The sequence below is a fragment of the Fukomys damarensis genome, unplaced genomic scaffold (genome assembly GCF_012274545.1).
Source record: "Fukomys damarensis isolate Sample0158 unplaced genomic scaffold, DMR_v1.0_HiC HiC_scaffold_35, whole genome shotgun sequence".
NCBI lineage: Eukaryota > Metazoa > Chordata > Mammalia > Rodentia > Bathyergidae > Fukomys > Fukomys damarensis.
Window position 1 is genome coordinate 12810761 of NW_022900947.1, and position 20288 is coordinate 12831048.

A 20288-nucleotide genomic window follows, 5' to 3' on the forward strand; every position below is an offset into this window, starting at 1 on the left:
TACCACTTTTATTTCTATCCTATCAAATCAACTCATATTTAGTTCTTAAAAATATCTACATTTATTATCTTATTGGTCTAGAGGTCAGAACTTCAGTGAGTTGCATGGATTAGAATGAAGGTGTCAGCTTGCCTTTATTTCTTTCTGGAAGCTACTGGGGAACCTAGTAGCTAGGTCTCCCTACCTACGTGGCTTCTAGAGGCCACCAGCCTTCCTTACTTAAGTCATGGCTCTTTCCTCCATATTTAAAAGTCAGCAGTTGCATCAGTCTGACTCACCTCTGTCCCCTTATCTCTTATCTGACTCTGTCCTGTGATTACATGGTTAATGACAGATCATCCAGGATAATCCACTGGTCTTACTGTCAGGTGATTATGATTTCAATTCCTTTGCCTTTTGCCCTGACACATTTACACATTGTAGGGATTAGTGTGTGAACCTCTTTGGGAGAAAATTATTCTGCTTCCCACACCATGTTTTCTACTCTCTTAATTACTACTATTCTTGCTCCTTTCTTCCTTTCTTCCTCCTCATATTCTCCCTAAATCACTTTACCCTCTAAATCTATCCAATTGCCATCTTCAGTTTCTGCCTTGTAGCCAACTTCCTTCCTAGATCCCCGAACACAAACCCTTTCCTTTCATCTTGCCACTTTAAAAAAATACTGTCTAAAGTGTTAACTTTGAAAACTGACTGCATTTTGAGTTAGTAAATCACTTTACCCTCTAAATCTATCCAATTGCCATCTTCAGTTTCTGCCTTGTAACCAACTTCCTTCCTAGATTCCCCTCACTAGGAGTACACAAACCCTTTCCTTTCGTCTTGCCACTTTAAAAAAATACTGTCTAAAGTGTTAACTTTGAAAACTGACTGCATTTTGAGTTATCTCTGTGGGAGAATTGGCAATGGTTTTGGAGGGAAGGTGTTACGCATAGTTCTATAGTTTTCATAGACTTCAAGATTGTTCCTACATGTAGTAACCATGCATAGAGTTTCTGTCTCATTGAATAGAATTTTCTCATTTACCACCAGCAACTAAGGGGCACAGTCACACAAGCAATCTGTAAGTACAGACAGCAAACCTGATGTTAATTCCCATGTGTTTTTGGAATGTGTCTTATGTGGCCTCCTTTGTAAGTAATGTCTGCTTAAATTCTCCTCTTGATGCTGATTTTATTTCATATGGCTGCTCTCTCATATAGACAAAATGTAAATATGAAAATATCATCTTTGGACTCTACAAACTCTCTTTTTTATTACTTTATGTTTGCTATACATAATAATGACATCCTTTGGTACCTATAAATCATAAACATCACATCTTGGTTTATCTCTCCATTCCCCTCCACTCTCCCCTCTCCCTACTTCCCCAGAAACCCTTTTCACCTTCATAAAGCCTACCTCCTTTTTTCCTACTATCTCTCTCTCTTTTCTTTTCCTCTTTTGATTATTTATATGCTAGGTTTCTCATATGAGAGAAATTCTGGGATATTTACTTAACCTGTATTTGATTTATTTCCCATAGCATTATGGTTTCAAGATTCATCCATTTCGGTATAAATGACTCAGCCTTTTCTTTTTTTTATGGCTGATATTTGACAGTATGCTTACCCACACTGTTCACATTTATTGGACTTGTCCTCAAAATGGACTCCCTGGAGAAACAAGATTTAGACATTGTCTGAAGACTTTCTCACAGCAGAAGTGCTAGTGAAGTTCTCCCTAGGTGACATGTCTGATAAATGACAACATTGACTTCCAAACCCATTTCTTTCATCAGTACCTGATGTATAGAATCTTTTTTCCTATGAGGACCCTTTGGTTGGCCTTTTGGAATAGTACTTTTCTGAGACTTTCACCCTAATCCTGATTTTCTCTCATACTTTTACCAAATGTTAGCCTAAGATCTTACTTAGAACTCATTCTCATACACAAACTTTATTCTCCATTTTAGAGATTTCCTATAGTTTATTACCTATATCTTTCAGATTTTGAGTTTATGTGTCATTCACATTTTTCCCTAAAATTTTACCGACACTTTTCTTAAAGATTGGAGAACTGTAAATCTCATGATGAGACCACAGAATCTCACTAAAGTAGGTATTTCATTGACACGGGCAACTCTTCTTGTTTTCTGGGTGTAGTGCGGGTGGAATGTAATTGTTTTTCCAAAGTGAGCATGCATTGCATATCAGAATCTCCCAGACAACTTCTAAACCAAGCTTCACTCTCAGATATTTCTGAGATGGGCTGAGAATTACATTTCTATCAAATTCTTCCGTGATTTTGTTGCTGCTGATTAGGGATCACACTTTAAAAAACCCTGAGATAGGTAACAGACCACAGGAAAAGACAACTTAAGTAGAATTTGTTTATTTATAGTCATTCATGTGGAAAGCCCTTGCCTAGCATGTGCAAGGACATCAGGTTAAACTCTACCACTGCAAAAAGAAAAAAATCAAATAAATAAATAAGCAAATAAATGTATTTATTGTATGCCTACTATATCTGCTTCCTGATTTTATATACTTTACTTTTTTCCCCATACTGGAGGTTAAACTCAGAGTCTTTAAGCTCCTGGCTCTTTTTTCATTTAATGGAAATGGCTCAAATCTCAGGTAAATTAATATTGCAGGTAATTTCTTTGAATTTATTTGTATATTAATACATAACTTATGACTATTTTCAAAATGTAACTAAAGCCAGTGTAAGCACTTGCATTATTCAAGGTTTCACAATAAAAATAATAAATCCCTATATGCTATTAGATAAGTGAAAATACATCTCTACTTCTTTGTGTTCTTCTGTGTGTAGAGTATGGATTTATATGTTTTGTTGTTGGCCTTACTATAACATAATTGTATAAGGGAAGTTGTATGCTATTGCCACTCATGGTTCTAGCCAAGTTCTACTTTGCTTTCTTTTCCAATTTAACTTTTGTTGTTGTGTTGGTCTTTGATTTCAACTGAGGAAAAAAAAACAGTTATATGTAGAAATATGATGTGTATGAAATTCCTGTATTAAAACCAAATTTTTCTTATTTATTTCAGTTGTACTTGTTTTCATATTTTCCCAATAATAAGAATAAAATAAAAGGAAGAAACTTTGAAAAGACAGATGACTCAGTATCTAAAACCCTGAGCATATTAGCACCTTCATCTTTGTGCATGTGTGTGCAGGTATCCATGCATGTATGCCCTGGTTCCTGTGTATGTGAGTGCCTTGTGCATTTGTGTGAACAGTTGTGTGTGTGTGCATATGCAGATGTTGCCTGAGGCTCTTGTCTACCCATGTATTTCTTCTTATAATCTTGAAGCATTCATAAGCTCTAGTTTTTGTTTCTGTAGTCTTCGTACCCAGTTTCTGTAGTCTTCATACTTATTTAAATGACTCCCTAAATTTTTATTTAGGCAAAATTGCACAACATTTCTCTTCATTTTAAACATATAATTCCTATTTTTCTAATATGGAAAAAATGTTGAAATTTATTTTTATGAAATTTCCCTAGTGGAGATGTTCTATGGTCATTCTTATGAACCTTTTAATAAATTTATGTGTCTTATTAATTTATAAAGAAAACAAGTGTTTGTAGGTAATGATTTTTAAAGGTTATCATATGGAATTTATGATTTTTAGTTACATGATAGGTATTGATTGCCTTTTAATTGTAATCCACATATATTTTTTATTACCAGTGAACTCAATCATTTTGCTATTAATTTATAATTTTGCCTCTCATTCTTTGATATACAGGTCATTTGGATCAATATAATATGATTTTATTTATTTAGTAGATACTATTGCTTTTATAACTATGGGCATTTAACATAAAAATTCCTTTTTTATTGTAAGCTCATAAAAAATGGACATTTAACTAAAATAAAATGAAACGTTTTCTAATGGAACTGAACACTTGCTTCATTATCTTTTTAGAATAAAAAACCCAAATATATTCCTAGTATCAACACTCCAAAAATATTTCACCTGAAGAATACTATTTAAGAAATTTTTAAAACACAAGAATGTATTCATACATCATTATTTTTAGCTGTTATACTGTATTGTAGAAAATGATAAAACCAAAGTTGGATTTCTTGAAACAAAAATGCTTCGTATTGTGTTCACACTATAGACCAGGGATGGCGAACCTTTTAGAGCTTTCAGTGATAACAGTTGGCACATATAGGTCATAGGTTCACCACCACTGCAAAGACTGATTTGTGTCTCCAGCGCACTGGTATGTCGTTCACCTCTAATAACGCTATATTGGAGACAGGTCCTTTAGGAAGTAATGCAAACGAACTGAGGTCACAAAGTTAAGACCCTAATTCAATAGAATTGGTGGCCTAATAAGAAAAGAGAGAGAATCAGTCCATTGTCTGTCTAGCTTTCACTCACCAAGCAACCACATGAAAGCAGAGAAGCAGCTGCCTGCAAGCACGGAAGGTGAGTGAGCTCCCCAGAACCTGACCATACTGACACCCTGGTCTCAGATTTCCAGCCTCCAGAATTTTGAGAAAATAAATTTATTGTTTAAGCCACCCTGTGTATGTTATTTTGTTGGGGCAGCCCAAGCAAACTAAGAAAACCAGCACAATAATTAATTATACATGTACTTATAGGAGTATATACTTTCCTCTTTCTCAAGCAAAATATTTCACTGGAGACTAAGGCAACACTTTAATCTGGAACAGCTCAGAGAAAATATAATTTCTAATTCTGCCAGGGTTTTCCCAGTTGCATAATAGAAATGGTAATATGTGCCCTATTTTTCTCTTTCCCACACACACACAAAAATGTTATTGTATATGAAAGTGGTTTGGAAGCAGAAAAACACTAAAAATAAAAAGGCTTCATTAAATGATAAAATTCACAGGTATTTGTCAAACCTCTACTAAATTAGCTGCTCTATTTATTTTTTTGTCTTAATCTACTTCACCAAAAGCATCGGCACCAATGTCAGTTACCACACAACTTCTATAAAAGTAAACTAAATAGGTTTGTAAACAAGAACTTCATTGGCAGAAATGGTCAAAAGTTCTGGCCTGGTTCTTAAATTGCAGAATTTGGTAGCTTGAACATAACTTAGCTTCAGAACATATCTACAGATCCTCCATTGCCCTCATACCATGGCATGGGAGAAAAGATTCAAAGGGCACAATTTGCGAAATGGTAACTTGCTTGTAGCTTGTTCTATTTGCAGGAGGAAAGGGGAAGGTGGCCAGTTACTAGGAATTGTCACTGTTTCATGCCTCATGTAAGGCTACCAGTGTCTCTCAGCACATGCTATGGACTTTGCTGTATAAACACACAGCAATGTATCTAATTGCTGAAGAAGGTTATTATATAAGACAGGGAAAAATAGTCCATTAAACTAAGGACAAAAAGTACATGGAGCTTCTAGTGCCAGAATTAGTGTCTAGAATCACCACTGAAATCTACTTCATCTGTGTCAGCCGAACTACATACTCCTGCAGGTAAAAGCTACAGGTAATATTAAACATGGCCAGGAATCTTATTTGCATTTTTTCCTCCTGCCTGTTTTTATCCTCTTCTGTAATGAGGGGAATTTGCTATGATAAACAGAGCTGGGTCACGATCCCAACATATGGTGGTCTTTAAGACGTATTTGTGAAGCCAAATGCATTTACTTGTTATCAAAACTTGAAATAAAATCCTGAATTTACTTATTTACTCAGAGCATGGCCTAGTACCATTTATTTTCTGATTTAGAGTTTCTTATCTGACAAATGAGCATAATAAGCACTATTAAGCTTTGATATAAAGATAAAGCCATTAGATATAAAGCAATATTTGTAGAGTGAATGACCTGAGTCTGGAACGTATTAGCTACTGCCTCGATGTTTTATATCTGATCCTATCCCCTCTTATATTAAAAAGAGAGCTAAAATAAAACTCTGTTACCTCTCTGTTAAATCATCTCATATGAAAAGCTCTCAAGAGTCAAAGAAAAATTTTCACAAAACTAAAACATGGGGAAGTGTTTTATATGTGTTAGTCATTGAATACATGTACCTTTCCCCCAAAATTCATAGGTTGAAATTCTAACTCCTAAAGTGGTTGCACCCCAAGGTGGGTTTGAAAGGTGAAAAACCTAAGGAAAGAGCCCTTACAGAGTGAGTGCCTTATAAAAGATCCAAGGAGAGACTCTGGCCCTTCTAATACAAGGATACAGCAAAAACAATCACATACGAGCCAGGAAGTGGCTGAAGGTGTTCACACTTAAATCTTGGCTTTCTCAGCCTCTAGAAATAAATTTCTATTATTTATAAGACACTCAGCTTGTGGTATTTTATTATAAGTTCCAAGCCCCACTGAAATAGTGTCTAATACTTGTAAGTCATCTAGAGCAAGATAGCATTTTATCTTTCTCTTACCCAGATAATTCCTTCACTTAATAGTTTGTGCTTTCAAAAGTCTTTGCAATTTTCAAAGACATTTTCCATAGGATCTCTGATGTGTTCCTCATCAGGAAAGCTGGAAAAAAAAAAAGCAATTATCAGTCCTATTTTACATATGTGAAAATATAGTACAATAAAGATAAACATTTACCTGAAGTTGACCAATATTTCCTCACTGTAATATTCCAATTAATCATACCAATATAGTTAATCAACATTAGCATGTGCTCAAGAGAAATCTTTACCCACATTTTTTTTCCACCTTTTCATTCAATACCTCTGACAGTTCTGCTGCCTCTGTTCCTAGGACATTTACTGAACTGGTTACTTTTCACCATTGCAATTTCACTAACCTGGTTATAGAAGTGATTTTTTCCCTCTTATTTAGTATTGTCATGAGGATAATTGGAGATAGGAGGGAAAAAAGACTCTGAAAATGGGAAAACTAAAATAAATGTAAATCACTCCTTATTGTCAGAATTTAAAGAGCTACAATAAAAAGTGCCCCATTGCTCTACCTGAGTTCCCATTCCGTAGGAGATCGACGTGGAAATTATGCAGATGGAAATTAAAATATCACTTTTTCACTTCCCTGCATGCAACCCAACATTTTCATTTGTTCATTAATAAAATTTAGAACACTCATTTAGCTAAGTCCACTTTTTTAGTTTGGAAAATCTCTCTTATTGCATCCAGATAGTCCCTTAAAACATGTGCAATCAGGATAGAGCTATTCTACTGTACATCATTGGAGGGCTGAAGATAAAATTAACTGCTAAGCCTAGATGATGCCTACCAGTGCAGACTTCCTTTTGGTGGTCTGTCTTTTCCCAGACATGATTGTGCACCCAGTAGCTTTCTCGTCTCACCAAAGCAAGCTGACTGTGTCTCTCCTGTCTGCTTTGCGAACAACATAAAGTAAAGCATGTTAGAGATCTTTTCAGCTTTGCACTCTTTCATCTTAATGTCATCATACATAATGTCTAATCTAACTCACCGACTCCTGCAAAGTCAAGCTATATTTTAGCAGTTCAAGAGCAAGCCTTAAAAGGTGCAAGGGCAGATTGGTCTGCTCACTAAGGCAGAGCTATCCAAGTCTGCCCAGGTCCTTGCAAAGCTTGTTTGCCAGGGATCAGGGGTTTATATTTTCTATTGCAAAGCTGACTAAAAATAGCCTCTCTACCAATATCCATGAAGCCATTTGCCCGTGAACAAAGCTACCATGAGCCATAATGATCTATAAAGGACAAAAACTACTTAGGCCACACTAAAGCCTTAATAATGAAGCTCACGGCCAATTTCTCTCTGGTATTTCATTCCTTAAACTGTTTCTTGACTTTTCTCAAGGTTCCCAGACCATGCACTCAGATATGAGAGTTTGGCAGAGCTTAATAAATTACAACTTTTCAGCTTAATTCGAAAGAAAAAGAAATCCAAGAGATAAACAAGAAGATGAAAAACCAGCGTGTCCATTTTTTTGTTATTAATTTAAGTGGAGATTCTGCTCCAGATCTCTCAGTGAACTTGAGAATACTTTACTCTTGAATTGAGCAAACATATCCACCTTGTCACAAAGAATCAGAGGATTTCTGCTCTACTACCAACAAATGCAATTTTGATCTTGAAGTTCAGTTCTTAAATGAAGAATGAAGGGCACTGAGAATTTAAATGATCTGGGAAACTAATGTTAATTAATTGCACATAAACATCAAAGAGAGAAGGAGATGCTCTTATAAATATGCAGGTGGTATGAGTTATTCTGTTCCCTTACTGTACTGGTGGTGGTGATGATTAGAATGTGTTAGTTGTTTGGGCTAATGAATCTCCTCCATGAAGCACTTAAAAAAATTCTTGGTGCTCTTTTTTGGGTCAGTGCTTAACTACTCAAATGCAGCCCCATTGCACGCTGAATTCAGTACATGATGAATTGTATTTTGAATTTCAACAAGAATCACAGGTGATGAACATGCAAGGTAAACTATGAGAACCATTTCCTTAAAGTACTAGTTCTTTGATAAGACTTCCTTGTTAAAGTAAGTCTTTCAAGTTGAATTTCAGAAATTCTGGATTAAATCGCATTTTTAAAGGTTTGGTATTGAGTTTTGATACCGTAATTTGTGTCACTTTTATCTCTAAAAGGCACAAGTTCTCAAGAAGCACAGTCTTTCCAAAACTTTCTAACACAGAAGCCAGCTTTATTCCAGAAAAGTCAATGGAAGTAAGGTAATAGATAATGCTTTTTGGAAAGATGACATTTTTCTACATTTCATTCTTTATTTTCACTTCTGGAAAAGTCCTTTCTTTTTAAAAATATTTTCTACCATAACAAGCTAGAATGTATTTAACCTACTATCTGGGTGAGCTTATGACATCAGGCTAGCGAATTATTCATATCAACTAAGCTGGGCCAGCGAAGTTAGCTGTGGGTGTAGGGTATTGGAAGGTTCAGGCACACAGAGAGAGGTGCGGGGAGAAAGAAGACGTGAAATTACTAGTGTCTTAATGGCACGATAATATCACATGAACTCGTAAATAGGGCTGAGATTGAAGATTGGACTTCCAGCATTTGGTGTTGCTTTTGAATTAGGTATCTTTTTTGTTTCTGCCTTTTGAGACAGGGTATCGCTGTATAGTCCAGCTGGCTTTGAACTTGTACTTTGTAGCACACAACGGCCTTGAAATCTTCCTGTCTCAGCAATCCACCCGAGTGCCGGGACGACAGGTGTGCACCTTCGCTCCCAACTCCTAGGTTTCTATTGTTTTTAACAGGAAAAGATGTTTTAAATGCGCCTGTTCAGGTCAATATTGGGACAGATATATTTGGAATGATGTGCTGCGCTTTGCAGGGCATGGGGAGAAGACATGTGGGACAGCTCCCTGGCCAGACACTGTTCCCTCTGTTGCCTGTTGTAGTTGCTGGGGTTATGCCTCAGTCTGAGGGTAGTTTCTAATGGTTGTTACTGGCAGCGGGCATTAGTGCTCTTGCAAAAAAAGAAAAAAAACATCTAGTGACCCTGGAAAACAAAACAGTGGTCAGGATCAACTAGGAATGTTGTTAAACATTTAGATTTGGGGACCACTTACGCATACACTTTGGAGTTTGGGGTGAGACCTACGAAGCTGTGTGTGTATCAGACATCTGATAATCTCTAGTGCCTTCATATTGACATCCGCGGAGTCTGGAAAACCGTAAGCTAAAGGAACTTGGATTTCTCTATAACTTTTGGTGTTTTTTTGGCAGAGAGTTAGCCAGTTCCTCTCAAAGCAGTAACAAATGGAGGCCTCCACCTACAGGGAAACAAATTCCATCAATTCTGTGACTCTGTATTAAGTCCTTCCTGAGTGTATTTTCCTATTTCAGAAGAATGAGCCATATGTACCATCTCAGCGTCTGGTTCAGATTATCAAGTGTCCAACTATGTTTCATGCAGTATCTCATTCTGTCTTCATTCTGCCTTGCCCGTCATAATGCACATTATCCAGTTAAAAAGTAATTTCAGAAAAAAATGAAGAATTTTAGCATAAGTATGTCCTAAGTTTTAAATAAAGTATATTTATGCTAAAATTGTCTTCATGTTTAAAATTTGAAATTCAAATTTAACTGGACAAAATACTTTTTGCATGTTATATTTTATTTGCTAAATCTGGTAACCCTACTACCTTATCACAGCACTATGAGGAAGAAAGACAAAGTGTTATTAGGACCTGACTTTATTGATGAAGAAATGTATTTTTCAAGTCTCTGGTTTTCTCTCTGTCACACTGTCAGTGAGCTGTTCTTTCCACCTCTGACCCAGGAGCTCTGTGTTCTGTCCTCTGGCTGGAGGGATGATTGAAGAATGATTATTCTGTGATCCTGAATACTTAATTTGAGCACACATGATTTGAGCATATATTGAAGATAATCAGGTTATATGGATGATTTACACATATCCCTTTCTTTTAGATAATAGTTGACTATTGTGTCACAAATACTTTGGCACAAGTTACTATTCCTGTAAACCAATGGATTCCAAGATAATTAATAGAAAGTATATTTGTGTAAACAGCTAAATGGAATCCTCCATAAGCCTGAAGAATGTATAGTCAGCAGAGTATAATGCATAATATAAATCTGTCTTATTAGCGTCTGGGAGACTGTGTTCTTTGATTGAGTAGGACAGAGAGGAATAATTATCATAGAGAAAGGCTTCAGACATTGAGCTTTGAAGTCAAATTATGTGGGTTCAAACCTAGCTGTACCTATCCTACTTGTTGGCCTTTGAGCAAGTTTCTTAACTTCTGTGGCTCACTTTCTCACATGTAAAATGCGGCTAATTATTTGCAAACAGCTCATGAGGTTGTTATGAGGATTAATTCATTTAAGGAGCTTTACAACTGTGCCAGGCAAGCAGTAAACACTCAATAAACTTAAGCCTCTATGATGATGATTCTTTTCCTTCTGCAGCTGCTAATTGGTATTCACGTACTGTAATTATTCCAGGTTTCTCCATGCACCAAATTGTTTCTTGCTGGTGTCATTAATTGAAATAATGAGTCACAGAACTTCAAACAGAGGTTTGCATCCACTGCTCCTTTTATTAATAAAGTACAGTGGTTATAAGGGCTGGGGACTTACAGTCCCTGCTAAGCTGTTGAATTCTACTCTAAATTCAAAGAAGTGTGGTAAATACTTTGTTCACACTCATCTGCAATGCTATTTTATACATCTGTCTTCTTGCATTTCAAGTAGAGGCAGTACAGGTAAGGTAACCATTTTGAAAACATCCATTTGTCACAAATTCAAGCTTTATGTTTTGTCTTCATTTAGTTCATCAGTGGAGAAACGTTGGAAATTTGAAGCAATAAAATACACAGAGAACTTGGAGTGTGTGGGCCTGAGCTTGTCAGACTCAGTTTGAAGCCATTTGGACACAGACTCCTGAAATGTGGCTGCTGATCACAGGCATTGCTCTGCAGCCCGGTGTGTTTCCTCCACCTGCCACAAGTTTGAGCATTTGATGGGTTCTGTGCCCTTTCTTCAGATGATTGCTCTGTCCCGTTACTGCTGACTTTAAAATATTCAAACCACTAATGTAATATGCAGCACCTGCAGACACTGTGAAATATTAGCAGGTAGTAATGAAAATTGACTGCAAGTGTAATGACAACAGGTGAAATTATTCACAGCCTGCTCATGTAGCAAACCTAAGGTATAAACTCAGTGAGCACAAATGGCATAAGTTCATGACAAATACGAAAATATCCCAAACTGCTATAGCAATAAAAATAAATATAATAAATCTTTCCCACAAATATAATAAGGTCCCTAACTGCAAATGTAATAAAACCTATCAACAGCTGCAATATATTTGGAACATATTATATAGCTTTACAAAGAATTATACCCCCTGCTGGTGTGGCCTCAACAATGTCACGCTTTGTCTTTCTCCAGTGAGTTCAAACCCAGCATACTACATGTTGCCCAGTATATATTAAGTATGACAGAGCGTTAATACAAGCAGGTTTGGATTGAAAATGAAATGCTCAATCCAGATGTGCTCTTTGGCCATTCTGCAAGCAAAGCCAGAGACCTTGGATCTCCCACCAGGGCCTGTAATGTGCTGCCAGCAAAGCTGTGCAGGGAGGTGAGGAATTGATGAATTGCTGGATAACCTTTTTGTTCCCTAGATATGGTATCTTGGTCAGAAAAGTGAGAAGTTGTCAGAAATAAGATGTGGGGACAGGGGAATTGGGTGAAAAAAGGATGTGGGATGATGGCATTCTTTAAAAGTCACATATGTGCCAGGCACTGTACTACGTATTTTGTACCTCCTCTCCCTTCTGCCTCATTTTCCTTCTTTCCTTTCACAGTTCAACTAATATAGGCAAACTCCTGTCATCTTATAGCTACTAATTATATCCCAGAGAGAGGAGAGTAAATAAAGTCATTGTTTCTGGACTTTTAAGATCCTTAAATCCTGTAGACAAATCAGACAGTCAGGAGTTAATTTTAACACAATGCAATTAAATAAATGCCATTACCAGGCAAAAAAGAGTTTTGGACAGGAAGCTGAGGAATACCAACATTTAAGGGATGAGCATAGTTGTTTCAACTTTCTCTCTTCATATTCCCCTCTCATCTTCAACTAGTTCCTTTTTTTGTACATTTGTTATTTATTGAATAAAATACTGAGAATGGTTAAGAAATAGATTACTAGCAACAGAAGCAGGACATTGTGGATATAAGCCCTGAACTTCACACATCTACGAAACCTATAGCTTCTTCCAAACTAAATGCACATTTTCTTATAAATTACTTTACGTTTTCTCAGACATTCAATGAAATAAAACCATGAGTTTATTATAGACACTGAATCAATCCAACCCTTATGCCAACCTTGCAATCTGCTGAAATGTGATAGATAGTAACACTTGCTTTTAATGGTGCCATGTCTTATTCCTTTCTCATGGAACTGCAGAAGCACACATTGAAAGTTTTTGCAAATTTTATAAATATTTTTTGTATTTTTTTCTACTTAGTAAGAGCTATCACGTGATAACTCCTTATACCAGTAAACAAAATTTAAGTGCTACAATAGAATCCATGCATTAGTCTTCCCCAATTAACCAACATTCAAGTTGTTTTCAGGATCTTTTTTCTCTTCATTCTTTATTGTTTGCTTTTTTCAAGAAAAAAGAAACTAAGATAAAAAAAAAAAAAACCAAATAAGCCACATGTGCAATAAGTAGTTTTGTATGTATTGTTTTGCTTACTTGAGATCTAGTCTAAAATACTTAAAGGCAGAAATGAAGGTTTGAAGAGTAGGACTTTTCCTTATAATGGATATTGTCAGATTACTTTCCAAAATGAAATAGGACTCACATTTTTAACAGAGATCATCGTAGCTGCTCATTTCCCATGTTTAGTCACAGGGACCAGGTTTTATTATGCTTTACATCCTTTGCAATTTGAGCAGGAAAACACAGCTTTGAGGCAAAAAGAAATGAGTTGACCTTTCCCATTTCACTTGACAAGAGAAGGAAGAGTGACTATACTGGCAGCTCTCATGACCTAAGGTGACCTAAGGTAAAGAGTCACAAGGTCTTCTAGGCATCACTGGAGTAGTATAGCCATGCAGACAGGACCCCACCTCGGAAGACAGCTGTGATGGCCCTTCCTCAATCTGCCTTTCCAGGGATACTACTGCTCCTGTGGGGAACAGTTGAAAAATCATCTCTAATTAGGAAAAGAATAGCGAGGGATCAGGGTCCACTGCTGATATCCCCCAAATCCCGGTACCCAAAGGATCTGTGGTCAGAATTTCTGGTCCTCCTAAAGACTCCTCAAAAGCCTCAGCAGTCATGAATTCAGCCTCACCATGTTCATGGAAATACAGAGCCGTTAGTCAAGTAGCCACTTCTCCCCAAGTTCAGTTGAGCCGTTCCCATGACAGTGGTCACTGTCCTACACCTGGTATTTGCTTTGGGAGTTATTTTCCTTGGCTGCAACAGGCTTGTAACATGCAGCAATCCTAGATGCCTCTTACCTTTTATCAACTCCCAAGGAGTCTATTCTACCCACCATTACTATGAAAATACTCAAGAAATTCCTTGAAAGAGACAAAAAGGAACATTTGTAGCTCACACCTGCTCTTTATAAGAAGCCCTCTCTTACACTCCTTAGATCTAAGTAGGACTCCTACCATGTGCCACAACCCTGGGCTACAACACAGGTTCCAATAAAGCTTTGCTTGCATGTTCCCAAAAGCCTACTTATGATTCTTATTGGAGATACTATGGTCAGATCGGTCAGTCACAACTAGAGTCTACCGTCTCTAAAGAATTCCAGAGAATGATGACAGAGTCCAATGGCAACTGGGGGAGATGCCCAGCAGAGACCAGCAGGAACTATTATCAGTGACTGATGGTGGCTGCCAGAGACCTGCAGTTACCTGAAGGAAGCCCTAGAGGATAAGTAGATGCTACAGGAAGAGGACCAGAGAGCTTCCAAATGGGGCTATGAGCCTTGTCTGCAGAGGAGCTGATGGGGTCACTGGGGTATTCTGAGAGCTGTGTCACTGTGGACCAGAGGCCTACTGTCACTCCACTCATGGAGTTCTTAACAGTGCCACACTTTGCTAATTTGTAATTTCTATCTGAACTGAGCAAAAGAACCCTCTGCATCTCTGTGCCAAATTTTCGTTATGTCTTCTACATATAACTGCCAGTGAGGCTGCAGATCTTTGTGAGTATTAGCTATTTGGGTTTCATATTCTGTGAATTGTCTGTTCGTATAACTTGCATAAGTTTGAATTTTTTTTATTATAGATATTTAGGTTTGCGGTTGCAATCATTTACCTTACTATTTAAGTTGTAAATAGCATACTTTGTTCTTTGATTTTATTCATGGAATTCTATTTTATGTCCATTTTCCTTTGTTTGCTCTTACTTAGGGTCCACCTTTTCCCAATAAAACTATATCAGTACTCCTATATTTTTGCAATATCTTGTTTTATTTTTAATTATTTAAATATATGTATAGTTTTAAAATGAATGTGCTTGTCATTGTTTTATTATAATACTGTAATTAAAATATAAATCATACATGTTTATTACTATTACCTTTCCATTACTTAATATACATGTAATATGTATATTAAAGCTAAATCATTAAACCATCAAGCCATACATTAAATTACTTTATAAAAAAGTTATTTTTCATATACTTTTTCTTAATACTTGTGCAGGCTATGAAATAAACACTGCATTGCTATCAAGTTGAACTAATAATTTCAGATAGTTCAATTTTGAAGTAATTATTCAGATCAATATGTCTGCATCTATTCAATCATCATCCTATTTTCATTGCAATGGTATAACTATTAATTTAATATCTTTTAAAGCAATATTTTCCTTTTCTTTATCTTTTCCTATTTTTGACAATAAAAAGATATTCTTGAACTTCACTTAGATTTTAAGTAAGTTAATATGCTCAGTTGATTGTTTTACACTTATTGTTAAATGACAATTTATATTTTTTAGCTTACAGTTAATTGAAACCCATACTGGTAAAAGTTTTAGATTATATATTTCAATAATTGTTATTTTCATCTTTGATTTTTCTCTATTTTTTCATTCTTAGTGACACAAATGCTATTTTGTACTTGAAATATATATCTTTTTTTAAAATTTAGTGTTTCATATGTGAGATGGGGTGTGTATGTTTATATATATTATTTGGTTAAATTAGATTCTTTGGCATTTCTTGGTATAAGACTGTATCATCTGTGAAGAGAGGAGTTCTCATCCAAAGATAATTCAGATTTATTCTAATTAACTAACATTTCCAAATCAATATAGAATATCTTGTTTCTAATTTTAATAGCAATGACAACATTTAATCCATTAGAATGGTCTTTCCTACTTGTTTGAATAGTGTTTTACTTACTATTTTCCTTGGAATTTTAAAATTTATATTTAAAATTTAAATGCTGGAAGAATTATACAGTAAGATTTCACTAATTTCTAAAATTAAATAAGGAGTTTTCAATGTTTTATGGCCTATAACATTTTTTTATGGCATTGGATTATATGTTAAAGATTATACAGAATTTTTTTTTCACAAAGAATCTGAGCAAATCTCTTTCTAAACAGCAAAATATTTAATTCATTCCACTATGTATTCTGTACTTATAGTGCTAATTTTCTACTTTTTTTTCAATTTTGGTCATTTTTGCTTTGCTAGCTAATTATTCCTTTTTCTGAAATTACTTAAATTTATTGCTCTATTTTGCAGGCAATATCTGCATAAAAATAACTTAAACTTTTTAAATATAATGACATCTTTTCTCATTGCTAATAATGCCATTTTCTTTTCTTTTTCTTTTCTAAGCAGAAGTTTTACTAATTTGTGTCTTTAAAAACTGAAACGGCAAGGTTTATGAAATCATCTATATAATTTATTTTTTCTACATTTGTGTAATTTCATGTTTTTGTAGTTACTCTCTTTTTGGTTTCAAAAGCAGCAGGTGATAGTTAAGCTCTTGGAAAGCTTATGAATTAGTATTAATAAAAATGTTTTAATAACATTTTAGATTTCCTTAATTCAAATATTTATTCAGAAATATTTTTGTCCAGTTGTTATGACTGTCTATTTTTATATTCACTTTTCCATTATTATTGCTTTATTTACTTTTAGTTACATTTTAAAATTTCATATATGTGTATAATTCTTTTTTGGTGGGGGGTACCGGAGATTGAATTTAAAACTCTAAATTTTTATGTCCGTTGAAATTTACATACTGCAAAATTGGGTTATTTTGTAGACTAGCCATTTATATTCCAGCCTGCCCTCTCACCCTCATTTATTTGTAGGTTTAAACTGCTTCTCATTATCAAACATAATATATAGTATTCCAATACACACTACGGTCTACTCTTTTTCCTTTTGGCTCTATTTTCTGATAAACTTGTATGGGTCGGAATCTGAAGGTAATCCTTAAGATATTAACCTTCCAGTGTTGGTAGCCTGTTCTAATGTCCTCCCTTTGTGCCTGGAGGTGACCTGTTACTTGCTTTAAAAAAGTATAATGTGGCTGTGGTGATGGACTGTACTTCAGTATGGGAGGTGACTACATTACATTATACTGCACTGTATACTTCTCTTGCTAGAGTCTCTTTATTGCTGTCTCTGAGAATTCAAGGGGTTATGCAGGAGGCCTGGTCCATGTAGCAACTGTCAGATTCTAGAGATTCTTCCTTGAGACAACAGCCAGAAAGAAAGTGACACCCTCCATTAAAATTGATGCCCAAGGAATTGAAATCTGGTAAATGCTCAAGTGACTTTGAAAGAGAATCATTCTCCAGTCAAGGCTGTGAGATTGTTGGTTAACTCTCTGGTTAAAGCTTGTGAGATTAAGAGAATCCAGGCTGGGCATTACCAGAACGCTGACTCATAGAATGCATGATATAATAGATATGTGTCATCTTAACCTCTCAAGTATGTATAACTTTATAATGCAGCAATAATATATACAGTACTATTACCTGATCATAGGATAGCACGACTTTAGCATGATAACAATTTAAATTTCTCTATAGCAAGATCACATATAATCAAGAGAGCAGAACAATCAAAATGTTTAAATCATAACTTTTCAGATATTAAAACTTTTCATTTGCTAATTTATTTGCTGTTATTTGTCAATTTAGTATTTTATATATATATATATATATAAACCTCATTCATGAGCTTCAAATATGTAGATACAACTAAAAGCACTAAAAATTTTGCACACATGATCACTTTTTTCTTGCTATTATTCCCCAAACAAAATAGTATAAAAACTATTTCTGTAGTGTTTACATTGTATTCTGTACTATAGGTAATCTAAAGATGACGTAAAGGATATGCAAGGATGTGTGTACCAAGCAGTGCACCATTTATATAAGAGATGTGAACATCATAGGATTCTTCTCTCCTTGTGGAGTCCTGGAAACTATTCCCTGTGGACATCGCATCAACGGTAGATGTTTGCACACATATTTTCTTATAAAAGAGTTGAAAAATTGTAAAAGTGTAATCTATTGCATGTCCCCTATCCCTGGTGAGAATTGCCAGCTCCTATATTGTGCTTCTTGGCTACTGAAGATTAAGAGTTTACTTATAATGTTTTTATCAATTCTGATATATTTTGAAGTTCAAACAATTGTTATAACATTCAAAAGTTTTGCTCCCTTTGGGCATTTCTTTGTCACACATTTCTATTGCCTCTTTGAATCTGTCTACTACATATGGAACAAAATTTGTTAAATGTAAACTGTCTTTTATCGATCACCTGTTATGTGCAAAACAGTTTCTGCGTGACACAGGGTCCTTGTGTGATACGTTCACAATTGAATCTGAAATGTTGTATACATTGCATGCCATGGCAATGTTGCTCAGATAATCTTAATTCAAAAAGAAATCACATTTAGTGGAATTGTAATTGTAGTAAGAGAGGAACCAAACTGAAAGTGAATGAAGAGAAAGAACTGCTTACTAGAAATTATTGCTTAGTACAAAACATTTTTTGCACAGAAGTCATACCTTACACCATTTTGAATTTTATTTTATAGTATTAGAAGCATTTGCATTTGGTCTTCTCCAAAGCTCAGCGAAATTGGCATAGCAGGTATGCTTTATCTGGACTTGCAAATCATTAAAAAACTTGTTTGTGTCATAAAGGTCCCAAACATCAAAATTGGGACAACAACATGGATTTCATACTATGAATGTACTTTACACATTCTGTTATTTACAATCTATCTTAAACTGCGTATTTTAATGTCTTTTCATCTTTTCCTATGGAATGAAGCCTTGAGTATCGATGCTTTTATGATTATTCATATTACATCATTTCCTGTTTCCCCAGGAAGAGCATGAATTTTCTTAGGATGGACACTAAGTTGTCTTTCCTTATTCTAGGTAATGCAGAGATTTGCAGGTCCTCAATATGTAAGTATTAAAGGATAGAATGACATTAGACTTGTGTTTCACTTGTCCACCCACTCACATTCTTTAATATCTCCATACCCTTGCCCACATTCAATAATGTACATTACACAGCCAAATCTGGTTTGGGGTTCTGCTAATGTTGTAGAACATGAAAAGTACTCCCTTTGCAATATTCAATGATAGCACAGAAATGGATGGGTCATGCCTTGATTTTCACAATGCTCTTAGCCAGATTAATGCATGCTATGTTTTCAAGTGCCTAGATTATAAAGCATAGACATAAAAAACTGAGAGGCAGGCATACATCAGTGGGAATGACTATACTCCCCTACTGAACCAGTTACAGGAAAATATATCTGTTGTTCTACTCTCTTGTATAGTCACTATGATAATATTTAGGAAAGTTAAATTTCGTATATGATCTTTGATTAAATATCGCATTTCAGTGTCTTCACAGACATTCTCAGATATTGTGAAAGTGAATCCTCATGTGGTGAGTACGTATCTCTGCGAAGAAATTAACATAAGATTTGCTTCCTTCTAGGTGCTGGGGAATAAACACATACACTGTAGGAATCGAGGAAGCCAGGAACCTCACACTGTTTCCAAATGCAAATGTGTGTTTCAGCAACGTTACAGCTCATTGTGTCATATACCCAGCTCTTGCTAATTTTGTTTTCTCTAGAATAGTTCCCAGGAGTATTTTCTTCTCATTCTTAATTTCTGAACACAGTATTTTAATGTATCTAGAAGGCTTTCCACCCCTTTCCTTGGTTCTGTTTTTTTTTTTTTAAATCTGTGTCTTTAATACACCTGGTATTAATGTCATTTCTTCATGTCTTTAGACACGATCTCTTTGAAAGCTACGATCATGCATTGTATGCCCAGCACTTAGTACATATCTTATCATAATTGCTAATAATTGCAAAATTTAAAAGCTGAATTATTTAATGAAAACTTGCTGTAGCAGCTGTCCAGAGTAAGCTGGAAATAGCCATTGAAACGGGTATTACTGGCAATAATAAAGAAATAAAAGCTTAAATAAACTCCTAGTGGATGGAATTAAGAACCTTTGATAGTTCTTTTAAATATTGTAATTAATAGAGGGAGAAGTCAAGCTTAACTTCCTGCTTCCTGGCTTGAAGAAGTAGTCGTGTGTGGCGCCTTGGCCCAAAATGGGGAATCCAGATGGAGTACTGTGAGCACAGGGCTGCTGATTAGCAATGCTTGTGCGACATCTGAGAAAGCTCAGGGCTTAGATGGAAATGCATCACGATCAGACATTAGTAATGTGATTTGCATTCACTTCTCATTCTGCCTGTAAAGTTCTTCCTCCCATTCTTCATTTTGGTAATTGCTGGTTGTTTTCAGAATTTGACCCAGGTCCT